The sequence below is a fragment of the Carcharodon carcharias genome, chromosome 3 (genome assembly GCF_017639515.1).
Source record: "Carcharodon carcharias isolate sCarCar2 chromosome 3, sCarCar2.pri, whole genome shotgun sequence".
NCBI lineage: Eukaryota > Metazoa > Chordata > Chondrichthyes > Lamniformes > Lamnidae > Carcharodon > Carcharodon carcharias.
In genome coordinates, this window is record NC_054469.1 from 88,736,523 (window position 1) to 88,757,998 (window position 21,476).

At 42.7% G+C, this 21,476-nt stretch overlaps 1 protein-coding gene across 3 annotated transcripts in view; it reads left to right on the top strand.

Moving 5' to 3' along the window:
* The first annotated feature begins 628 nt into the window (after positions 1–628).
* The window catches only part of cul1b (cullin 1b), a 133,150-nt gene continuing 112,302 nt past the window's right edge, over positions 629–21,476 (top strand). The window contains exons 1-2 of one of the 3 annotated variants that reach the window (XM_041184152.1): positions 629–807; positions 6,615–6,838. The gene's annotated coding sequence lies outside the window, so the exon portion shown is untranslated. The remainder of the gene's footprint in view (positions 808–6,614; positions 6,839–21,476) is intronic. The other 2 variants (XM_041184154.1, XM_041184153.1) reach the window with 2 other exon arrangements.

The following is a 21,476-nucleotide window of genomic DNA, read 5'->3' on the forward strand; positions in this document are numbered from 1 at the left end:
CAGCCATGATCTCATTGAATGGCAGAGCAGGCTGGAAGGGCCCAGTGGCCTACTCCTGTGCTTAATTCATATGTAAGTGACCCTTTGGTAAGACTGCCTTCAGGTTTATTTTAAAGTCACAACTAAGAAGTCGGAATGCCAAAACACACGGAATATTTGGGTATATGCTGTCTGTCTCGGAGGCGCACATTCATAATTTGATTGCGTGAATCCTTTGAGTTGGTATAATCACATAGATAAGATTGCGTGCATCAAAACAGTTTAAAATCAGTGGATGGCACCTTGCGAAGTCAAAGCAAACGTTGAAAATATTTCCGTTAATTTTTGTATTAAACTTGTAAATAGTGTTGGAAATTTGAGTTTAAAATTCAACCAATTGAGCGCAATAATTGTTAAATTAACGCTGTTGGATTTAACAGTAAACGAGTTGGCTTCTCAAAATAAAACAGTCGCAATCAAAAATTTCCGGGGAACGCGACAGCTTCACGTCGATTCTCTTCTATAATAAACAATCTCTCCTGCAATATTTTTTTGGTCGGGAATGACGACACGTGTTTAGCTCCTCGTCATTTTACTAAAACAAACTGTTGGGGAAATAACCAAGTGGCGTGCAGCTTGAAGCTGCAGAGAGGGAGGGAGAGGCTGGATTGTGGGCGAGGAGCGGAACTGTTGTTTAAGGAATTAGTTGCAGGCGGCGGGGCGGAACCTGTGGAGCGGAGGCGCCGGGAGTCGGTTGGAAAATTAAATCGGAAGAAAAGAGGCGAAGCGGAGGGAGCGGCCGAAGGCGGTAGTGACGGGGCTGCGATGGTGAGTGAAGCAGAGGCGGGGAGACGAGAAGGAGAAGAGCTGGAGAGGAGCTTCATCGGGCCCCATTCCTCCTGACTCACCGTGACTCGGGCCGTTTGCTGGAGGCCGGAACCGCCGCCATGTTGTTGTCGGCAGAGCCCGAGGCCCAGGGACAGGACAGGCCCGGCCCCTCACCCACCTTCCCACCCTCCTTCTCCCCCCCCCCCCCCAAACCCCCACCATCCTTGCCGCCCCATCGGCCCTCTTCCTCCTCACCCTTCCCGGCCCCCCCGTCTCCTCTCCCCCACCTTGTACACCGGCTCCCCCCTCCTACTCTGGCCCACCACCCCTCTCCGCTTCTACCCCGGCCTCCTGCACCCCCGCCCCCAGGTTTACACTGAAGGTATCGGGGAGGGTCGCTGTAGTGAAGCGGGAGGTCTCTCTGACTCAGGCCTCCCGCCTCTACTTTTCGGTGATCACAAATCCGAGAATCCGGGCTGTTCCCCTGGGCCCGGCTCGATGAGAGGGAGCCGGGCCCTGGGATTCCTCGTGTTTGTGGCGCATTAACGAGGAGCTCATCAGCATCCGCTTCGTGTCTGCAAACAAACCTTCGCCCGTCTCTGATCTGTTTTTAGAAATAAACCGGGATCCCCTCTGGGTTTCCGGGACCGAGTCCTCGGCCTCTGATCCTATTTGACTTTGTGCGCGGGATTGGCGGCGGCTGTTCGGGTTTCGGCCGGGTCCTGAGCCTCGGCCGTAAACTGATATAGTGATGCCTGGTGGTTTTTAAAAAATAATATAGAGCTGGGTTTCCACATGTAACCGACGTTCTGGTGCTTTTTTTTTTAAAAAAAAACGAATTAAATGGTTACGAAACCTCACACAATCGCCGCTTAAACCGTCATGTTTGCAGTTCTATGACTTGAACACCTTGTCTCTGCCAATAAAACTAATTTTTATTTGTAGGATTGCGTTGCACCAAGAAATCATTTTCCATTATTCGACCCAACAGTTCTGCTTTGTCAAAGTTTTTGTGCAATGACGCACTGTAATATTTGCTTCTACTCTAACTGAAGTGCTTCAGTGAGTGGATATGAAACAGCGATTGTTCTCTTCATAACTTGAGCTTTCCAACGTATTATGAAAATAGTTTTAGTAGCTAGGATGTTAGTGTTACTGCTTCATAATTTTGTGATACTGTATTTTATCAAGTACTGTAATAGGACTGTGAGGTTTGTACTTGAAAAAGGGCGTCAAAACAGCAGTGTACACATTTTACGCTTGCAGTTATTTAGTTTAAACCAAGAACTGGTATTTTTCTGAGTAGCAGTTGAGCAAAGTCAATCTCTGTCCTCCCCGAGGAAAGGGAAGGAAGGCCTTGGGTCGAGCTGGAGCCAAGTTTGTTCCAGTGTGACAGATTCAGTAATCTGATATGAGCCAGTGAATTCTGCAGTACTCAAGGGCACTTTTGGATCATTGACCAGCTTGCAAATTTATAGTGCCTGGAGGTGTACCTCAGTGGTTGCCGGAATTCTAGAAAACTGTACGAATGCATGTTATAGATAGAATGGTCCATTGGAGCAAGCAGCACAAAGCTATGTGGCTATACTTGATGAAGCCTACACACACTTTGGGTACACACTTGCATCAATTTCTGCCTAAGCTTGGAGGCACTTAAGCATGTTGATGTGTTTCTTTGGGTGTTGATAATTCTATTCTGTGGCTCAGATGGTAATAATTATGGTTTAATTTTTATTCTTTCATAGGATATGGGCATCGCTGGCAGGCCAGCATTTATTGCCCATCCCTAATTGCCCTTGAACTGAGTGGCCATTTCAGACAGCAGTTAAGAATCAACCATTGTTGTGGATCTGGAGTCACATGTAGGCTAGACAGGATAAGAATAACAGATTTCCTTCCTTAAAGGACATTAGTGAACCAGATGGTTTTTAATACTGTTTTTGTGGTCATCACTACTTAGTTTTCAATTCCAGACTTAAATTCCAGCTACTGTAGTGGAATTTGAACCTGTGTCCCCAGCACTTTAACCTAGGCCTCTGGATTATTAGCCAGTGACATTACCACTATGTCACCATCTCTATACACTGCAGCCATGATGCGCCAATGGTGGGGGAGTGAATGCTTTTGGTAGTGAATGGGGTGCCAATAAAGTGGGCTGCTTTGTCCTGGATGATGCTGGAGATGCGTCCATTCAGGCAAGTGGAGAGAATGCCACCACACTCCTCAGTGACTTGCTTGTGGTGGAAAGATTTTGGAGAGTTGAGAGGTGAGTTGCTTGCTACAGAATTCCCAGTCTCTGAGCTGCTCTTGCAGCCACTGTATATATATATATATATATATATATATATGGCTGGTCTAGATCAATTTCTGGTCAATCATGACCCCACAGTATATTAATGATGGTTTTGACAATGTTAATACTATTGAATGTCAAGGGGAGATGGTTAGATTTTGTCTTGCTGGAAATGGTCATTGCCTGGCACTTGTGTGCCTTGCATGTCACTTGCCACTTATCAGCCGAAGCCTGAATATTGTGCAGGCCTTCCTGGATGTGGACGCAGACTATTTCACTACTTGAGGGGTAGTGAGTGGAATTAAACAGTACAGTCATCAGCCATCAGAAGAAGTAGATGATGGCTGAGCCTGGGATGTTGTCCTTGGGGACTCCTGCAGCAGTATCCTGCAATCATCTTCCTTTGTGCTAGGTATGACTCCAGTCAGTGGAAAGCTTTTCCTCTGATTCCTATTGACTTCAATTTTGCTACGACTCTTTGATGTCAAGGGCAGGTACTATTGACTTGCCTCTATAATTCAGTTCTTTTGTCCATGTTTGGATCAAGGCTGTAATGAAATCTGGATAAAAACAAAAAAACTGCGGATGCTGGAAATCCAAAACAAAAACAGAATTACCTGGAAAAACTCAGCAGGTCTGGCAGCATCGGCGGAGAAGAAAAGAGTTGATGTTTCGAGTCCTCATGACTTTCGACAACTCAAGTTCTGTCGAAGGGTGCTGAGTTTTTCCAATGAAATCTGGAGCCTGGTGAGCCCAAATTGAGTAAGTGCTGCTTGATAGTACTACCAACTTTCCAGCACTTTGATGATTGAGTGGTCCGATGGGGCAGTAATTGGCTGGATTAGATTTGTCCTGGTTTGTGTAGTGGTTTTGATACACCGAATGGCTTTTGGGAGCATGTAAGAGTGAACCAGATTGCTGTGGCCCTGGTGTCACGTTGGCCAGGTTTTCTTCTCTGAAGCACATTAGCAGAACATGGTTTTTTTTTACTAGACTCTGGCAGTTTCATGGTCGCCATTTCTGATACTAGCCTTTTGTTTCCGATTTATTTAATCAATGTCTGAACTCAAATTCCCCAGCTGCTGATATGGGATTTGAACTTGCTTTTCCAGATCGTTAGGCCTCTGGATTACTAGACTAGTGACTTAACCACAATGCTCTGTACCCTTCCATATGTTCTTAATGTCTGAAATGCAGATCTTGTAAATTCATCTGGAACAGTTATTACTAACTTAGAATTTATGATTAATGCTACTCCCTTCAGATTGCTGCTGTATACTGTATAATAGTATTCATAGCTACAAAGTTTTGACTTTGTGTACTGTTTCCCATCTATAGTCCATGGCAGCACTCAAATAATCAGTTCAAAAATTACTTTTTTTTGCATAACTCTTTTTGAAGAAGATTAGATTTCTGTCTATAGTCATTTATGGAGGTGTAAAAATTTGCTCGAAAGATTTCCTGGTTCATTGGCTTTGGGGGTGGTGGGTGTGGAGCAGTTGGGGGTGGTCTGCTATTTTCTGTTGACCCAGCTAATTTTAGTAAATAAATTGCGATAGCAGAATTGTTGCTTAATGGACAAGACTTGTAGATGCTGTAATTTTATTTTAAGTTTATTTTATGTAAAAAAGATTGGACAATTTGTGAATTTTGCATTCCTTTAATAAACTTGGAACAGGAAACTGCATAATTATGGTGAGCCCTGTGTTGTGCTGATGTGGGATTTGTATTACTGCCCTCCATGCAAATAGAAATGGAAAATCAGGAGACGTGTATGTCTAAAAAGATGGATTAACATCTGGTGTGTATTCCAGCTTCTTCTGTATTTGTTTCAGATTTCCAATATTTGTAGTTCTTTTTGCTTGCACTAGTTTTAGAAAGGAACAAAAGGATATTGAATTCTGTTAGAAGCTGATTAATACATTTTTTGTGTCAGCCTGATGATATGAAAATTTGTATATCATTCAAGTGTAGAATGGCTGCTATGTTTGGAGCTTGGTTTAGATCACAATAAATAAAAGATAATATTTTACAAAAATTCAGCTTGATTCAGAACTTCATCTCTATACATATAAAAGAAACTATGTTCAGAGCGCGGTATGGATTGGAATGTGCTACAGATATGACTTGGTTATTTCTTTTTCTAAATGGTCAGTGCAACACATATGCTTGCAGTGGGGCTCTGTTTTTAATCTCTTAAGTGAGGAGAGGCAGTGTAAACTACAGTAAATGCTGCGGTATGCCGAGGCTGACACAAAGAGTCTACAGAGGGATATAGACAGGTTAAGTGAGTGGGCAAAAACGTGGCAGATGGAATATAATATGGGAAAGTGAGGTTATGCACTTTATCAGGAAGAATAGAGGAGCTGAATATTATTTAAATGGAGAAAGACTGAAGGAAGCTGTAGCACAGAGGGATTTGGGGATCTCGTGTATGAATCCCAAAAAGCTAGCATACAAGTTCAGGTAATAGGTAAGGCAAATGGAAAGTTTGCCTTTATTTGAAAGAGAATGGAATATAAAAATAGGGAAGTCTTTCTAAATTATACAAGGTACTAGTTAGACCACACTTAGCATATTATGCACAGTTTTGGTCCCCTTATCTAAGATATACTGGCATTGGAGGCAATCTAGAGAATGTTCACGAGGTTGATCTCGGGGATGGAGGGATTTTCTTATGAGGAGAGGTTGAGTTGGCTGGGCCTGTACCCATTGGAGTTTAGAAGAATGAGAGGTGACCTTATTGAAATTTATAAGATTCTTAGAGGGTTTGACCTGGTAGATGCTGGGAGAGTCTAGGAGAGGGCATAATCTCGGTGTAAGGAGGCGCCTACTTTAAAACAGAGATAAGGAATTTCTTCTCTGAGGATAGTCAATCTGTGGAATTCTTTACTGCAGAGGTCTGTAGAGGCTGGGTTGTTAAGTATATTCAAGGCAGAGATAGACAGATTTTTAATCAGTAAGGGAATCAAGGGTTATGGGGAAAAGGCAGCGGAAAGTGGAGTTGAGGATCAGCCATGAGCTGATTGAATGGTGGAGCAGGCTCGATGGGCCAAATAGCCTACTCGTCTTACATCTTAAGGTCTAAAGCACAGGGGAGTGGGACTAATTGGATTGCTATTTCAAAGAATGGTCTTCTGTGCTCTGTTATTGCATAATTCTGCAATTTTTGTACAATTGTGTAGTCTTTGAATAATTGACAGGCATACATTGTCATTCTGGTAGAGTTGTACAGTTAGCCTCCATTGAGCTGAAACTTGCCCATATTTATCTAAATGTGTGTGGATATTTCCTGGTAGGGTTTCCAGGATGAACCACCTTTCTCTAGGTTAAGGAACAAGCGTGAAGCTGAGCAGCTGATTAACCTCTTGTATGACTTCATCAGGAGATAGTATTTGGTAATCAAGTATAGATTGATGTGGGTGGTAGTGGAGGAAAAAAACCTGCCATTTTATTCATAGTTGATAAATAGTTTTCTAGGTGAAAAAGCCAATTCTTTAATTGTGTCTTTCAGGTGATCTAGATTCTTCCTAGGAAACAGAAGAAAAAAGTCTGATGGAAGTTGTGATAGTTCTTTGTTGAATATTGCCGTGACTCGTCGAGTGGATGTAGGATTCCTGAAAACTTGCTAGAATAAAGGGAGATACTGGACTTGTATAATTTGAGATGCCTGAACTGCTAGAGGACATTTGGAGTTATAGTAGAAGCTAGAAGTTGGGATATTTCTCTGTATGAGAGGTTAGTTGTATTCTTTCAGTTTAGCCATCATGTGCCCTGATTAAACCTAAATTTATCAACCTGTCAGAAAAAATTTAATCCGATCTTAAGGTGCTTTTCAAAGATATTTTGCTTTTCCGCTTTGGGAAAATAGTGTTGCCTTCATTCTGCTACCTTTCAGGCAATGGCAGAATTTGTATTCTTGTTATCTAGAATGTTTCACTTCATTTTGGGGTTGTAATGGCTAATACAACTAATGATGAGAGCAAAACCTGAAATCAAGATGTCTGATAGCAATAATGTATTTGTGATGAAAGCTTAGTCAGATATTACACTGCAGTGCATTTGTGCTTTTCTGTGCTTAGTTTGGGTACTCTGTTAATTGTGTTTCATTGTATGCAGGTAGTGGGCATTAACTGGGGTTTCACTTGAGCACATATAAAGAGACACTGATTGAAACTGTGTATGCTTGAAGTAGCAATGTTTAACTCTGTAAATAAATATAATACTAAGTAAAGATTGACTTCAGCTAGCTGTCCAGAGAATAAACACCCAGTGTCTACAGTGGGCACCACTGAGTACAGTAAGTTGAAATACAGAGTGAAGATCCCACGTGTCTGAGCTGATAGTGTGCCTTAGCCCTAGTCTTAGAAGAATACTTGAACTGCACCAGTGGGAGAAAAAGCCCATTTCGTTAAGACCCCAGATTTCAATTTTCACACACTTTTCGGGTATGTAACCATTATGAACTGGATTGAAACTCCCAACATTGATCTCAGTAGCAATTGGCAGAAAATTTATAAAATCAAGTATCTTTTGGGGCGCTCACAGCTCCTCAAACACGTGCCCCAACTATCACTGAGACAGGCACTTGCCTGGTTCCATTCTTACATATCCAGTAATAGTCAGAGAATTACCTGCAATGGCATCTCTTCTCACAACTTAATCTCTGGTGTCTCGAGATGATCGATCTTTGGCCTCCTCCTATTTCTCATTTATAAACTTCCCTTTAGTGGTATCATCTGAAAACTCTTGTCAGTTTCCACAAGCACACTGATGATAGCCAACTTTATCTTCCCACCCACTGTCTTGACCCTTTCACAGAATCTAAATTCACACTGCTTGTTTGACATCTTGTACTGGATTAGCAGAAATTTGCTCCAACTAAACATTGAGAAGACCAAAGCTGTTGCCCTCGGTCACTGCCACAAACTCTGTTCCCTAGCCAGCTACTCCATCTTCCTCCATGGCACCTGCCTGTATCTAAGCCAGACTTTTCACAACCCAGGTGTAATGTAGTGAGCTTCTGACCACTAATCCACACCATTGCTATTTTCACCTCCTAATGTTACTCAACTCCACCCCCACCTCAGCTCATCTGCTGCTGAAACCTTCATCCATGCCTTTATTACCTGTAGAGTTAACTATTCTAAAGCACACCTGGCTGGCCTCCCATGTTCTACCCTTTGTAAACTTGAGATCACCCAGAATTCTGCCACAAGTCCTGTTTACCATTCACCATTGCACTTGCTGACCCTCATAGACCAATCCTTTTGCTGTCAAGGACCTAGGTTCTGAAATTCCTGCCCTAAATTTTCACAACTCTAATTCTCTCTCCTTTAAGATGCTCCTTGAAACCTACCTCTTTGTGCCCAATATTATGGTGATTTGTCCTATATCTGCTTGTGGGGTCAAGTTTTACTTGATAAGCCTGTGAAGCGCTTTGTGAAATTTTATTATGTTAAAGGTGTTATATAAATGCAACTTGCTGTTGCTTGCCCACACCCGAATTTGAAGTGGGTTTCTCGTTCTCTTCCCCACCTTTCAAACATGATGGCTGACCTTTTAACATAGTGACATTTCAGTTAACAGAAAAACCTCAGTATGAGTTGTTTGAGAAGCATTCTTGGTTGTATACTGTTGTACATGAACATTGAGAACTGGTTCAGTATTCTCTTGACTATATCGGATCATTAATTGTTGCATGAATTGATTAGCTCTGTCAGTATATGATCTTGCCATGGCTTTGCTGGCAGTGAGTTGGGTGATGCACTGTTTTAACAAAGGGATGTTTAAGCATCTGGGGGAAATTATTGGGTTTATAGATTTCTTGAATTTTTACCTTTTTTTGTATTTAGTGGGACAGCCTGAGTATTGAATAACTCTCTCATTGTGATTATCAGGACTTCTTCCCTGTACCTCAATCCCTGGAATGTACACCAATCACAGAATTGTTACCGCACAGAAGGAAGGCATTTGGCTTCACATGCCTGTGCCAGCTCTCCATAGGAGCAAGTTACCTAGTGTCACTCCACTGCCTTCTCCCTGTAGCCCTGCACATTCATCCTTTTCAGATAACAGTCCAATCCCTTCTTTAATGCCTCAATTGTGCAAGCAGGTTCAACACACTCAGTGCATTCCAGATCTTAACTACTTGCTTTGTGAAAAAGTTTTTCCTCATGTCGCTGTTGCTTCTTTTGCCAATTACTTTAAATCTGCCTTCAAGTTCTTGATCCTTCCACCAATAGGAACATTTTTCTTTCCCTATCTACCCTGTCCAGTCCTCTTGTGATTCTGAATATCCTTATCAAATTTTCTCCCAACCTTCTCCAAGGTAAATAGTGCAATCTTCTCCAATTTATCTGCATAACTGAAGTTCCTCATCCCTGGAACTGCTCTTGTGAATCTTTTCTGCACTCTTTCTAATGACTTTACATCTTCCCTAAAGTGCGTTGCCCTGAACTGGAACAATACTCTAGTTGAGGCTGAACCAGTGTCTTTTATAAGTTTAACATAACTTTCTTGCTTTTAAACTCAATGCCGTTCTTAATAAAGCCTAGGATGTTGTGTACTTTATTAATCGTGCTCGCAACCTGTCCTGCCACCTTCAATGATTTATGCACATACATACCCAGGTCCCTCTGCTTCTGCACTCCCTTAGAATTGTTTATTTTATTTTGTGTCTCCTCATTCTACCTACCAAAATGAATCACTTATATATGAACATATGAATTAAGGGCAGAAGTAGGCCATTTGGTCCCTCAAACCTGCCCCTCCATTCAATAAGACTATGGCTGATCAGATTGTGGCCTCAACTCCATACTCCACATACCCCCAGTAACCTTAGATTCTCAACTAACAAGGGAGTCAATCTACCTCTGCCTTAAAAATATTCATTGAGCCTGCCTCCATTGCAGTCTGGGGAAGAGAGTTCCAATGATTCACAACCCTGAGAGAAAAAGTTCTTCTCATTTTCATTTTAAATGGGAGACCCCCTATTTTTAAACTGTCCCCTAGTTCTAGCCTCTCCCGCAAGGGGAAACATTCTTTCAGCATCCACCCTGTCAAGTCCCCTCAGGGTCTTGTATGTTTCAATAAGATCATCTCTCAATCTTCTAAACTCCATTGGATATAGGCCGAGCCTGTCTAACCTTTCTCACAAGATCCCCTGCCCCCCCCAATCCCAGATCTCAATCAAGTGAACCTTCTCTGAACTGCTTCTAACACATTTATATCCTTTCTTAAATAAGGAGACCAAAACTGTACACAAGATTCTACATGTGGTCACAACAACACCCTGTACAACTGTAGCAAACATCCCTAATTTTATATTCCATTCCCCTTGCAATAAATGACATTCCATTTGCCTTCCTAATCACTTGATGTACCCTTATACTAATTTTTTGTGATTCGTGTACCAGGATATCCAGATCTCCCTGTACCTCAAGAGTTCTGCAATCTTGCTCCAATTTAATAACATGCTGCTTCTCTATTTTTCCTGCCAAAATGGACAAGTTTATATTTTCCTACATTATACTCCATCTGCCAAATTTTTGCCCACTCACTTAACCTTTGTCCCTTTGCAGACTCCTTCTGTTCTCTTCACAACTTAGTTTCTGACCTATCTTTGTGTCATCTGCAAATTTAACAAGCATACAATTGGTCCCTTCATCCAAGTCGTTGAAATAGATTGTAATTAGTTGAGGCCCCAGCGTTGATTCCTGTGCCACTCTACTCGTCACATTTTGCTGACCGGCCAGCTATCCCTACTGTCTGCTTCGTGTTAGCTAACCAGTCCTCTATCCATGCTAATATGTTACTCCCTACTCCATGAGCTCTTATTTTGGTAGTAACCTTTGATGTGGGACCTTATCAAATGCCTTTTTGAAATCTCAGTATACCAAATCCACAGGTTCCTCTTTATCCATGTTGCTTGTTACTTCCTCAAATAACTCCAATAAATTAATCAAACACGATTTTCCTTTCGCAAAACCATGTTGACTGCTTCACACACAAATTTCATCTGCCACTTGTCTGCCCATTCCACCAACTTGTCTATATCCTTTTGAAGGTCTACACTATCCTCCTCACAGTTTGATGCTTCCAAATTTCATGTCATCTGCAAATTTTGAAATGGTGCCCTGCACACCAAGATCTCAGTCATTAGCTTATATCAGGAAGAGAAAGGGTCCCAACACCTGGAGAAAACTCTCCGGCAACTCTTCCTCTAGTCCAAAAAACAACCGTTACCTTCACTACTTTGTTTCCTGTCACTTAGCCAATTTTGTATCCGTGTTGTTACTCTCTCTCTTTTATTCCATGAGCTATGGCTTTGCCTATGAGTCTGTTGTCTGGCACTTTATCAACTACCTTCTGGAAGTCTGTACACCACATCAACAGCATTGCCCTCATCAATCCTGTCTGTTACCTCATCAAAAAAAACTCCCAAGTTAGTTAAACACAATTTTCCCTTAACAAATTTGTGCTGGCTTACCTTCATTAACCTACATTTGTCCAAGTGACAGTTAATTTTATCATGAATTACCGTTTCTAGAAGCTTTTCCACCACCAAGGTTAAACTGATTGACCTGTAGTTGCTAGACTTATCTTTACACCCTTTATTGAACAAGGGTGTAACATTTTCAATTCTCAGTCCTCTGGCACCACCCCGAGCCTAAGGAATACTGGAAAATTAGGGCCAGGGCCTCCATAATTATCACTCACTTACACCAGTATCCTTGGATACGTCCCATCCTTTCATGGTGCCTTATCAACTCTTAAGTACAGACAGTCTATCCAATACTTCCTCTATATCAATTTTAAATCCTTCTAAGTGTCTGAATTACCTCCTCTCACTATGACCTGCGGATCATCATCTTCCTTGGTAAAGACAGATTCAGACTGTCAAATATCCTTTATCTGTACATCTGAAAACAGAACACATCCAAAAATGAACTTTTTTTGGAACGGATCCTAATGTGAGTCAACGCAAACCACCGACTTTTTGTGTGGGAGGTCTCTGACTCGAGCAGACATGAACCTCGCTGACTGTACCCGACCTTTAGCATGGGAAGTCTAATTGTTTGCAAATTGAACTGGCAAATGGAGAAACAACATAGTATTTGTAGACAATAGCTCACCTAGGCTTAGGCTATTGTAATGTAAATAGGCCTAGACCTACCGTATATATCAACTGAAAAGTGAAAATATCCGAATACCTAAATGCAAGGGTTTCAGATAAAGGACCCGCGACCTGTATTCATTTGATACCTTAGCCATGCTGCCTGCCTCCATGCATAGCTCTCTTAGTTTCTAATCAGCCTTACTCCCCCTTTTACCATTCTATTACTGCTTATATGCCTATGGAAGACTTTGGGATTCCCTCTTTTATTAGCTGCTAACCTCTTTTCATCCTCTCTTTGCTTCTGTTATGTTTTTTCACTTCCCCTCTGAACCTTCTGTATTTACCATGGTCTCGGTTTAATTGTCTGCCTGACATCTCTCATAAGCACACTTTTCCTCCTGCATCTTAATTGCTATCTCCTTTGTCAACCAGTGAGCTCTGAATTTGTTTGCCCTGCCTTTCCAGTTTTTTGGGATATACCTTGTCTGTGCTCAAACTACCTCTTTAAAGGTAGCCCATTGTTCAGATATGGTTTTGCCTGCCAACCTTTGATTCCAATTAATCTGGGCCAGATTCAATTTCACCCCATTGAAGTTGGCTTTGCCTCAGTTAATTATTCTTACCCTGGATTCTTCCTTGTTCTTTTCCATAACCAGCCTAAATCTTATGATACAATGAACACTTTCCCCTAAATGTTCCCCGACTGACACTTAATCCATTTGGCTCACCTCATTCCCAAGAAACCAGGTTTAGCAGCACCTTCTTTCTCGTCGTTTTGGAAACATACTGCTTTAGAAAATCTTCTTGAACACACACTCAGAACTCTTGCCCCCCCCCCTGCCCTTTACACTACTACTATCCCAATCTATATTCAGATAAAGTCTCCCATTATAACTACTCTAATTTTTTCAACTTTCAATAATTTTCTTGCAAATTTGTTCCTGTCCATCTTTCCCACTAGTTGCTGGCCTGTAGACTACACCAAGCAATGCAATTGCACCTTCTTTTATTCTAGTTCTAGCCAAATAGATTCTGTCCATGACCCCTCTGGGACACACTCTCTCTCCTGCACTGCAATTCTCTCCTTAATCAATACTGCCATCCCGCTCCCTTTCCTTCCTTTCCTATCTTTCCTGAACATCTTGTATCCAGGAATATTTAATACCAATGCCTGCCCTTCTTTGAGCCAGGTCTCTGTTATAGCCAAACATTTTCACATGGTAATGCTACACCTGTGACTCACCAAACTTATTGATCACAGTCTGTGCATTCACATACATGCATAGTAACCCTAATTTAGACTATTACTTTCTCTGGTACTCTGAACTCACCTAATGACTTACTTTTTCCACTTATTCTGCCCCTATCTAATATGGAACTAACTCCTTCTCTGGCTTTGCTTTCATGCACCTTATTATTCTTTCCTACTTCTATATGCTGGTGCTCATCCCCCTACAGATTTAATTTAAACCCTCTCCAACCACACTAGTGAACCTCCCCACAAGGATATTGGTCCCAGTCCTGTTGAGGTGCAACCTGTCCCTCTTGAATAGGTGCCTTCTGCCCTAGAACCTGAAGCCCTCCCTCCTGCGCCATGCTTTGAACCACAAATTGACCGTCACTCTCCATCCAGGGGAGTTTTTGTTTTTGATCATTTTAAGCATGGCTAGAATTTCTATCATTTAAAATCTAGAAGTCTTAAGTATGCTGAGATTATCTCTATTTGCTCTCTCTTATCACCACACAGAAGTTATTGAAAATTAGAATAAATTTATTTCCTTCGGTTTTAGTCCCTTTTAACATTCCGTAACATTTTCAGCTCTCCTCTGCACACAGAAATTCTTGCTATATAAAAGTATATCATCCTTACTGTTGTCGAGACCCTCACATATGCAGACAGCACTGCCACATTGAACTTGCTCCTCTTCACCTTTGGAGTTAGATTTGGGAATAGGATGGTGAATAGGGTAGTGGCGTTACTGTTCAATACTTCCAGTATTCCAAGATTGATTGCAAATTGATAGTGATTGCTATACATTTTATAAGTCTCCCAATTTTAAACCATCCTACTGAGAGCGTCCGTGGTGGTGCAGACAGGGAAAAAAAGCGATTTGAGCTACGCTTTTATTAAATGTTGTTTTTCCTGCTGACAAATCAGGGAACTCTGATCGATTGAGGAACTTAATGCTTTGTATCTATTACATGGATATTTATATTTGCATACCTTCCATTTCATGTGAAACCCATACTTCTGAAATGAAATGAAGCTGAACTTTCCACTTTTATCCCCTGTGAACTGGCATATTCACCTGATACAAAATATTTTGCTGTTTGGTGATCTGCAGTCACTATTTCCTTTATATCGTTTACTCACTTTAACAAAATAAATCCTTTTGCTTGCAATGTGTATGTCTCAGTGACAGACCACCTCTTGCAGTTGTGTGAGTGAATGTTGCTTGATGACTGGTTTCATAAGTGCCAAAGAAATCAGTTTTGCACTTCAATCTGCACCTTTTGTATTAGCAGTAAATGGAGAAGCTTTGTGGCATCATCATCTTGGATTGAAGTAACTTTGGGCTTGTATCAGTCAAAAATGCTACATAGTAATACCCTTAAATATAACACTGCAATACCAACAATTACAAAATCAATGTTTGAGGAAATTTTTACTTTTATAGTACTGTACTCAATGTCCTTTTGTCTATAGATTTGATTAGCAAACATCTGAAAGTCTGCAGAATTTGTTTGTGCCAACTGGGTCAAATGGTGGATTAGTCTTCAGTGTTCGTTATTTTAAAGCAGTGCTTCCCAAACTATTTTCAATATGACCCCATTTTAACACTTGAACATGACCCCAGGCGGCAGCAAAAACAAAAGCAATAAAGTTGCAGAGTAACATTTGTTGTATAATTACTAAAGTACTTGTATTTATAGATTAACATATAATGATACATCATATAAATATGAAAATGTGTTTTACTTTGTAAAAATGTTATTTTACGTACCCATAGGTTTCAGCCAAGCTCAGCATATTTCCTGATTACAGAAGACTCGAGTGAAGCCCCTCTTCCTCCCACCAACCCCACACGTGGATTGTAACCAGTCCCCGTCTCCCCACCCCTGCCAACACACACCACCCGCCCACTTCCCAAATCCTCCCCCTCTGCCACACGTTTAGATTTTCAGAAGGCATTTTATAAAGTGTCTTATCAAAGATTATTGCGGAAACTAACAGCTCATTTTGTAGGGGGTAACATATTGGCATGGATAGAAGATTGGCTAGCTAACGTAATCAGAGCCAGCTTAAATGGCTCATTTTCTGGTTGGCAAGATGTCATGAGTGATGTGCCATAGGGATCAGTGCTGGGGCCTTTTTTTAATTCATTCACAGGATGTGGGCTTTGCTGGCTGGGCCAGCATTTATTGCCCATCCCTAGTTGCCCTGGAGAAGGTGGTGGTGAACTGCCTTCTTGAACTGCTGCAGTCCATATGGTGTAGATACACCCACAGTGCTGTTAGGGATGGAGTTCCAGGGTCTTGACCCAATGACAGTAAAGAAATGATGATATATTTCCAAGTCAGGATGATGTATGGCCTGGAGGGAAACTTCCAGGTGGTGGTGTTCCCATCTATCTGCTGCCTTTTCCTTCTAGATGGTAGTGGTTGTGGGTTTGGAAGGTGTTGCCTAAGGAGCCTTGGTGAATTCCTGCAGTGCATCTTGTAGTTGGTACACACTGCTGCTATTGTGCATCAGTGATGGAGGGAATGAATGTTTATGGATGTGCCAGTCAAGCGGGCTGCTTTGCCCTGGATTGTGTCAAGCTTCTTGAGTGTTGTGGGAGCTGTACTCATCCAGGCAAGTGGAGAGTATTCCAGCACACTCCTGTCTTGTGCCTTGTAGATGGTGGACAAGCTATGGAGAGTCAGGGGGTGAGTTATTTGTCTCTCAATTCCTAGCTGCTGACCTGCTTTTGTATTTTGCATGGTATTTATATGGCTAGTCTAGTTCAGTTTCTGTTCAATGGTAACCCCCAGGATGATGTTAGTGGAGGATTCAGTGATGCTAATGCTATTGCACATCAAGGGGTGATGGTTGGATTCTCTTGGTGGCGATAGTCATTGCCTGACACTTGTGTGGCACGCATGTTACTTGCGCCTTGTCAGCCCAAGCCTGGATATTGTCCATGTCTTTCTGCATTTGGACATGGGCTGCTTCAGTATCTGAGGAGTTGTGAATGGTGATGCACATTGTGCAATCAGCGAACATCCCCACTGCAGACCTTATGATGGAAGGGAGGTCATTGATGAAGCAGTTGAAGATGGATGGGCTGAGGACACTACCCTGAGGAACTCCTGCGGTGATGCCCTGGAGCTGGGATGACTGACCTCCAATCAGACGCAACCATCTTTCTTTGTGCTAGATATGGCTTCAACCAGCGGAGAGTTTTCCCCCGATTCCCATCGACTCCAGTTTTGATAGGGCTCCTTGGTGCCACACTCTGTCAAATGCTGCCTTGATGTCAAGGGCAGTCACTCTCACCTCACCTTGGGAGTTCAACTCTTTTGTCCATGTTTGAGGCAAGGCTTAATGAGGTCAAGAGCTGAGTGGCCCTGGCGGAACCCAAACTGGGCATCAGTGAGCAGGCTGTTGCTAAGCAAGTGCTGCTTGATAGCTCTGTTGATGACCTCTTCTGTTACTTTACTGATGATCGAGAGTAGACTGATGGGGAAGTAATTGGCTGGGTTGGACTTGTCCTGCATTTTATGTACAGGACACACTTGGGCAATTTTCCACATAGCCGGGTAGATGCCATTGTTGTAGCTGTACTGGCTTGGCCCCGGGGCTGTTGGTTGTGGGATTGCTTAGCCCTGTCTATCACTTATCTATTGCTGCTTATGTTGTTTGGCACGCAAGTAGCCCTGTGTTATAGCTTGACCAGGTTGACACCTCATTTTTTGGTATCCCTGGTGCTGCTCCTGGCATGTCCTCCTGCACTCTTCATTGACCAAGGGTTGATCCCCTGGCTTGATGGTAATGGTAGATTGGGGATATGCTGGGCCATGAGGTTACAGCTTGTGTTTGAGTACAATTCTGCTCCCGATAGCCCGCAGCACCTCATGGATGCCCAGTCTTGAATTGCTAGATCTGTTCGAAATCTATCCCATTTAGCACTTTGTGTTTCTCCCTGTCTCTCTGCATTCCCATCAAATAAATGAAAACAAGTCAGAAAAACCTTAGCAGCAACAAACCCCCCCCCCACACAACCCCACACCTTCACTTATAGATGCTGTATGTAATTTACACCCCCCACTCCCATACTGCCAATCTGATGTTCAGGAATGAGCAACCCCAGTGTTTAGTTTGCATCATCCAATTCAGAGTTGCTTTTACCAATTCCCAGTTAGGTGGTAATGCCATGCAACATGCTTGAGGGTATTGTGAAAGCGGGACTTTGTCTCCACAATGTGCTGTGGTCACTCCTACCTATGCTGTTATGGACAGATGCATCTGTGGCAGGCAGGTTGGTAAGGATGAGGTCAAGTATGTTTTTCCCTCTTGTTGGTTCCCTCACCACCTGCCACAGACCCAGCCTAGCAGCTATGTCATTTTGGACTCAGCCAGCTCAGCCAGTTGTGGTGCTACCGAGCCACTCTTGGTGATGGACATTGAAACCCCCCACCCATGCTGTGCCCTTGCCACCCTCAGTGCTTCCTCCAAGTGGTGTTCAACATGGAGGAGCACTGATTCAGCAACTGAGGGAGGGCGGTATGTGGTAATCAGCATGAGGTTTCCTTGCCCATGTTTGACCTGATGCCATGAGAGGTCATGGGCTCCGGAGTCGATGCTGAGGACTCCCAGGGCAACTCCCTCCCGATTGTATCCCACTATGCTGGCACCTCTGCTGGGCCTGTCCTGTCGGTGGGACAGGGCATAACCAGAGATGGTGATGGTGGTGCCTGGGACATGATCTGTAAGGTATGATTCCATGAGTGTGACTGTCAGGCTGTTGCTTGACTAGCCTGTGAGACAGCTCTCCCAGTTTTGGCATTAGCCCCCAAATATTAGTAAGGACGACTTTGCAGGGTCAACAGGGCTGCGATTGCCCTCGTCCTTTCCTGTGCTTAGGTTGGTGCCAGGTAGTCCGTCTGGTTTCATTCCTTTTTAGTGACTTTGCAACGCTTTGTTACAACTGAATGGCTTGCTAGGCCCTTTCAGAGGGCATTTAAGAGCCAACCACATTGCCTCAACTCTCACTTGCTCACCAGCTCCCCACTCCTTTTTGGTCTCCCAGGGAAGGGCAACAAATGATGGGCATCGCTGGCTAGGCCACACCCCATAAACAAATGAATTAAAAAACAAAATTGCCAGTGCCTGTGAAGCAAAATCTCTATCCTGGGGTAAGGAATTTGTGCAACTGGCACAGAAACACAAATTTTGAACCTGCCACTCGCCTTCCCACATGATCTCACGCTTTTTCCCGTACTCGGTCAGTGAACATACCAATTAGGAGCAGGAAAAGGCCACTCAGCCCCTGAAGCCTGCTCCACCATACAGTAAGATGATAGCAGATCTGATTTCAACCTCATAATCCTGCCTACCCCCGATAACCTTTCACCGTATTGCTTATCAAGTAACTATCTACTTCTGCCTTAAAGATATTTAAGGACTCTACCTCAACTACCTTTTGAGAAAGAGAATTCCAAAGTCCCACAACCCTCTAAGTTTTGCTTGCTGTCTCTAGCTGCACCGGCTCAGCACATAAACATCCCTGGCCCACTTGAGCTGCAGCTAAAAGTGCTTTGTGTTTGTCATCCATCCCTAGCTGTTTGGCATCGATCCAGTGCTTCTGCGTGGATCAGCTCATCTTTATGGTCGCCATCGGTGCTCGGAGGAGAGCAGCTAGCAACCCCAAGTGCGACCTCTCCTACCCCAAGGTGTTGGTGGAGGGTAGGAGGGAGTTTTTTTATATTCATTAATGGGATGTGGGCTTTGCTGGCTGGGCCAGCATTTATTGCCCATTGTGTCAAGCAATGACTATCTCCAACCATTGTCCCAAGACTTTCAATGGCATTACCATCACTGAATCACCCACTATCAACATCCTGGGTATTATCATCAACCAGAAACTGAACTGGATTAGCCATAAAAATACTGTGGCTACAAGAGCAGGTCAGAGACTAGGAATCCTGCAATGAATAACTCACCTCCAGACTCCCCAAAGAATGTCCACCATCTACAATTCAGGAGTGTGATGGAATATTGCCCACTTACTTGGATAAGTGCAGCTCCCACAACATTCAAGAAGCTGATACCATCCTGGACAAAGCAGCCCGCTTGATTGGCACCACATCCACAAATATTCAGTCCCTCCACCACCGACACACAGTAGCAGCAGTGTGTACCATCTACAAGGTACGCTGCAGGAATTCACCAAGGTTCCTTCAATAGCACTTTGCAAACCCATAACCTCTACCATCTAGAAGGACAAGGGTAGCAGATAGATGGGAATACGACCAACTGGAAGTTCCCCACCAAGTCACTCACCATCCTGACTTGGAAATATATTGCTGTTCCTTCACTATCACAGGGTCAAAATCCTGGAGATCTCTCCCTAACAGCACTGTGGGTGTACCTACACCACATGGACTGCAGCAGTTCAAGATGGCAGCACCACCACCACCTCAAGGGCAACTAGGGATGGGCAATAAATGCTGGCCCAGTCAGTGACACCCACATCCGGTGAATGAATAAAAAAAAGTGAGCCACCTAGCCTGAGGAAAGTGATTTAATAGATATGAAAGTGGATTTAGTAGCTGATTCATAATGTAGAAATTCTGTACTATCTGGGTATTCCACCTTATAAAAGGAAAGAAAGATTTGCATTTATATAGAGCCTTTTTTGACCTTGGGATGTTCCAGAGTGCTTTGCAGTCAGTGAAGTGCTTTTGAATTGTAGGTAGTATTTTAATGTAGAAAATGAGGCAGCCAGTTTGCGCAAAGCAAGCAACTATTTGGTAATGACCAGATAATATTTAAAGAATGATTGTGGGATAAATATTGGCTCAGACACCTGGGATAATTTCTTTGGCTTTCTTCAAAATAACGCCATTGGACCTTTTATGCCACTGAGAGACCAGAGGGGGTCTCGGTTTGATGTCTCATTAGAAAGATGACATCTCTGACAATGCTCCATTAGGCGTACTGGAGTGTCAACTTAGATTTTTATGCATAAGTTCCTAAATGGGATTCGACCCCGCAACCTTCTGATTGACTGTGTTTAAAAAAAGAATACTGTTTATGCAGAAGAAAGTCATTTGGCCCATCACACACCTGGCTCTTTTGTAAGAGTTATCAAATTTGTTGAACTCCCCTGTCCTTCCCTCAGCCCTGCAGATTACTCTGCTTCAAGTATTTATCTGATTTTTCTTCTGGAAGTTATTATTGAATCTGCTTTCATCACTATTCCCTGTCATTTAAAAACTTGCTGGCACTTTTTCACCCCCCCAATTGCCTCTGGTTCTTTTAGTTTCAATCTTGATCTTAAATACTACTCCTTCTGCCACTAGTTTCTTCTAATTTATTTAATCAGAATCCTTCATGATTTTGAACACCTGTATTAAATTTCTCTTTTTCCTCCTCTGCCCTAAGGTGAAAATCCTCAATTTCTCCAGTCTCTTCATCTAACTGGTACGAGGGATGAAAGAATTTGTTCTTTACAGTTATCCAATCTAATTTCTCTGTTGGCTTATCCTTTACTCTGACATTGGCAGCATCTTCTTTACTGAAGAGTGATGCAAAGTACTTACTTTATTTTAGCTATGCTCTCTGTCTCCAAGAGACCACCTAATCATCCCCACCATTTGACTACCCTTAACTATTTATGTTTATGAAAAGCTTCTGGGTTCTTCTCTTTAAGTTATCCATAATCTGTTTGCATACACTCTCCATGCCCTTCTTGTTTCCTTTTTCAATACTTGCCTACTTTCTGCATTTAGCTTGGTTCTCTGCTGAATTAGCAGCCTATGTTTATTTGAGCCTCCTTTTACTGTTTCATTTTAATTTGTATATTTTTAGTTATCCAGGGAGTCCCAGCATTGATACCTTTCTTTCTCTTTGTGGAAATGTGTCCAGATTGTATGTACCCAGTCTGATTCCTACTTGAAGCCACCCATAACTCATTTACTGTTTATCTACCAAATTTTGATTCCAGTCCAACTAGCCACTGAAATTAGCTACCTTCCAGTTGAGTGTTT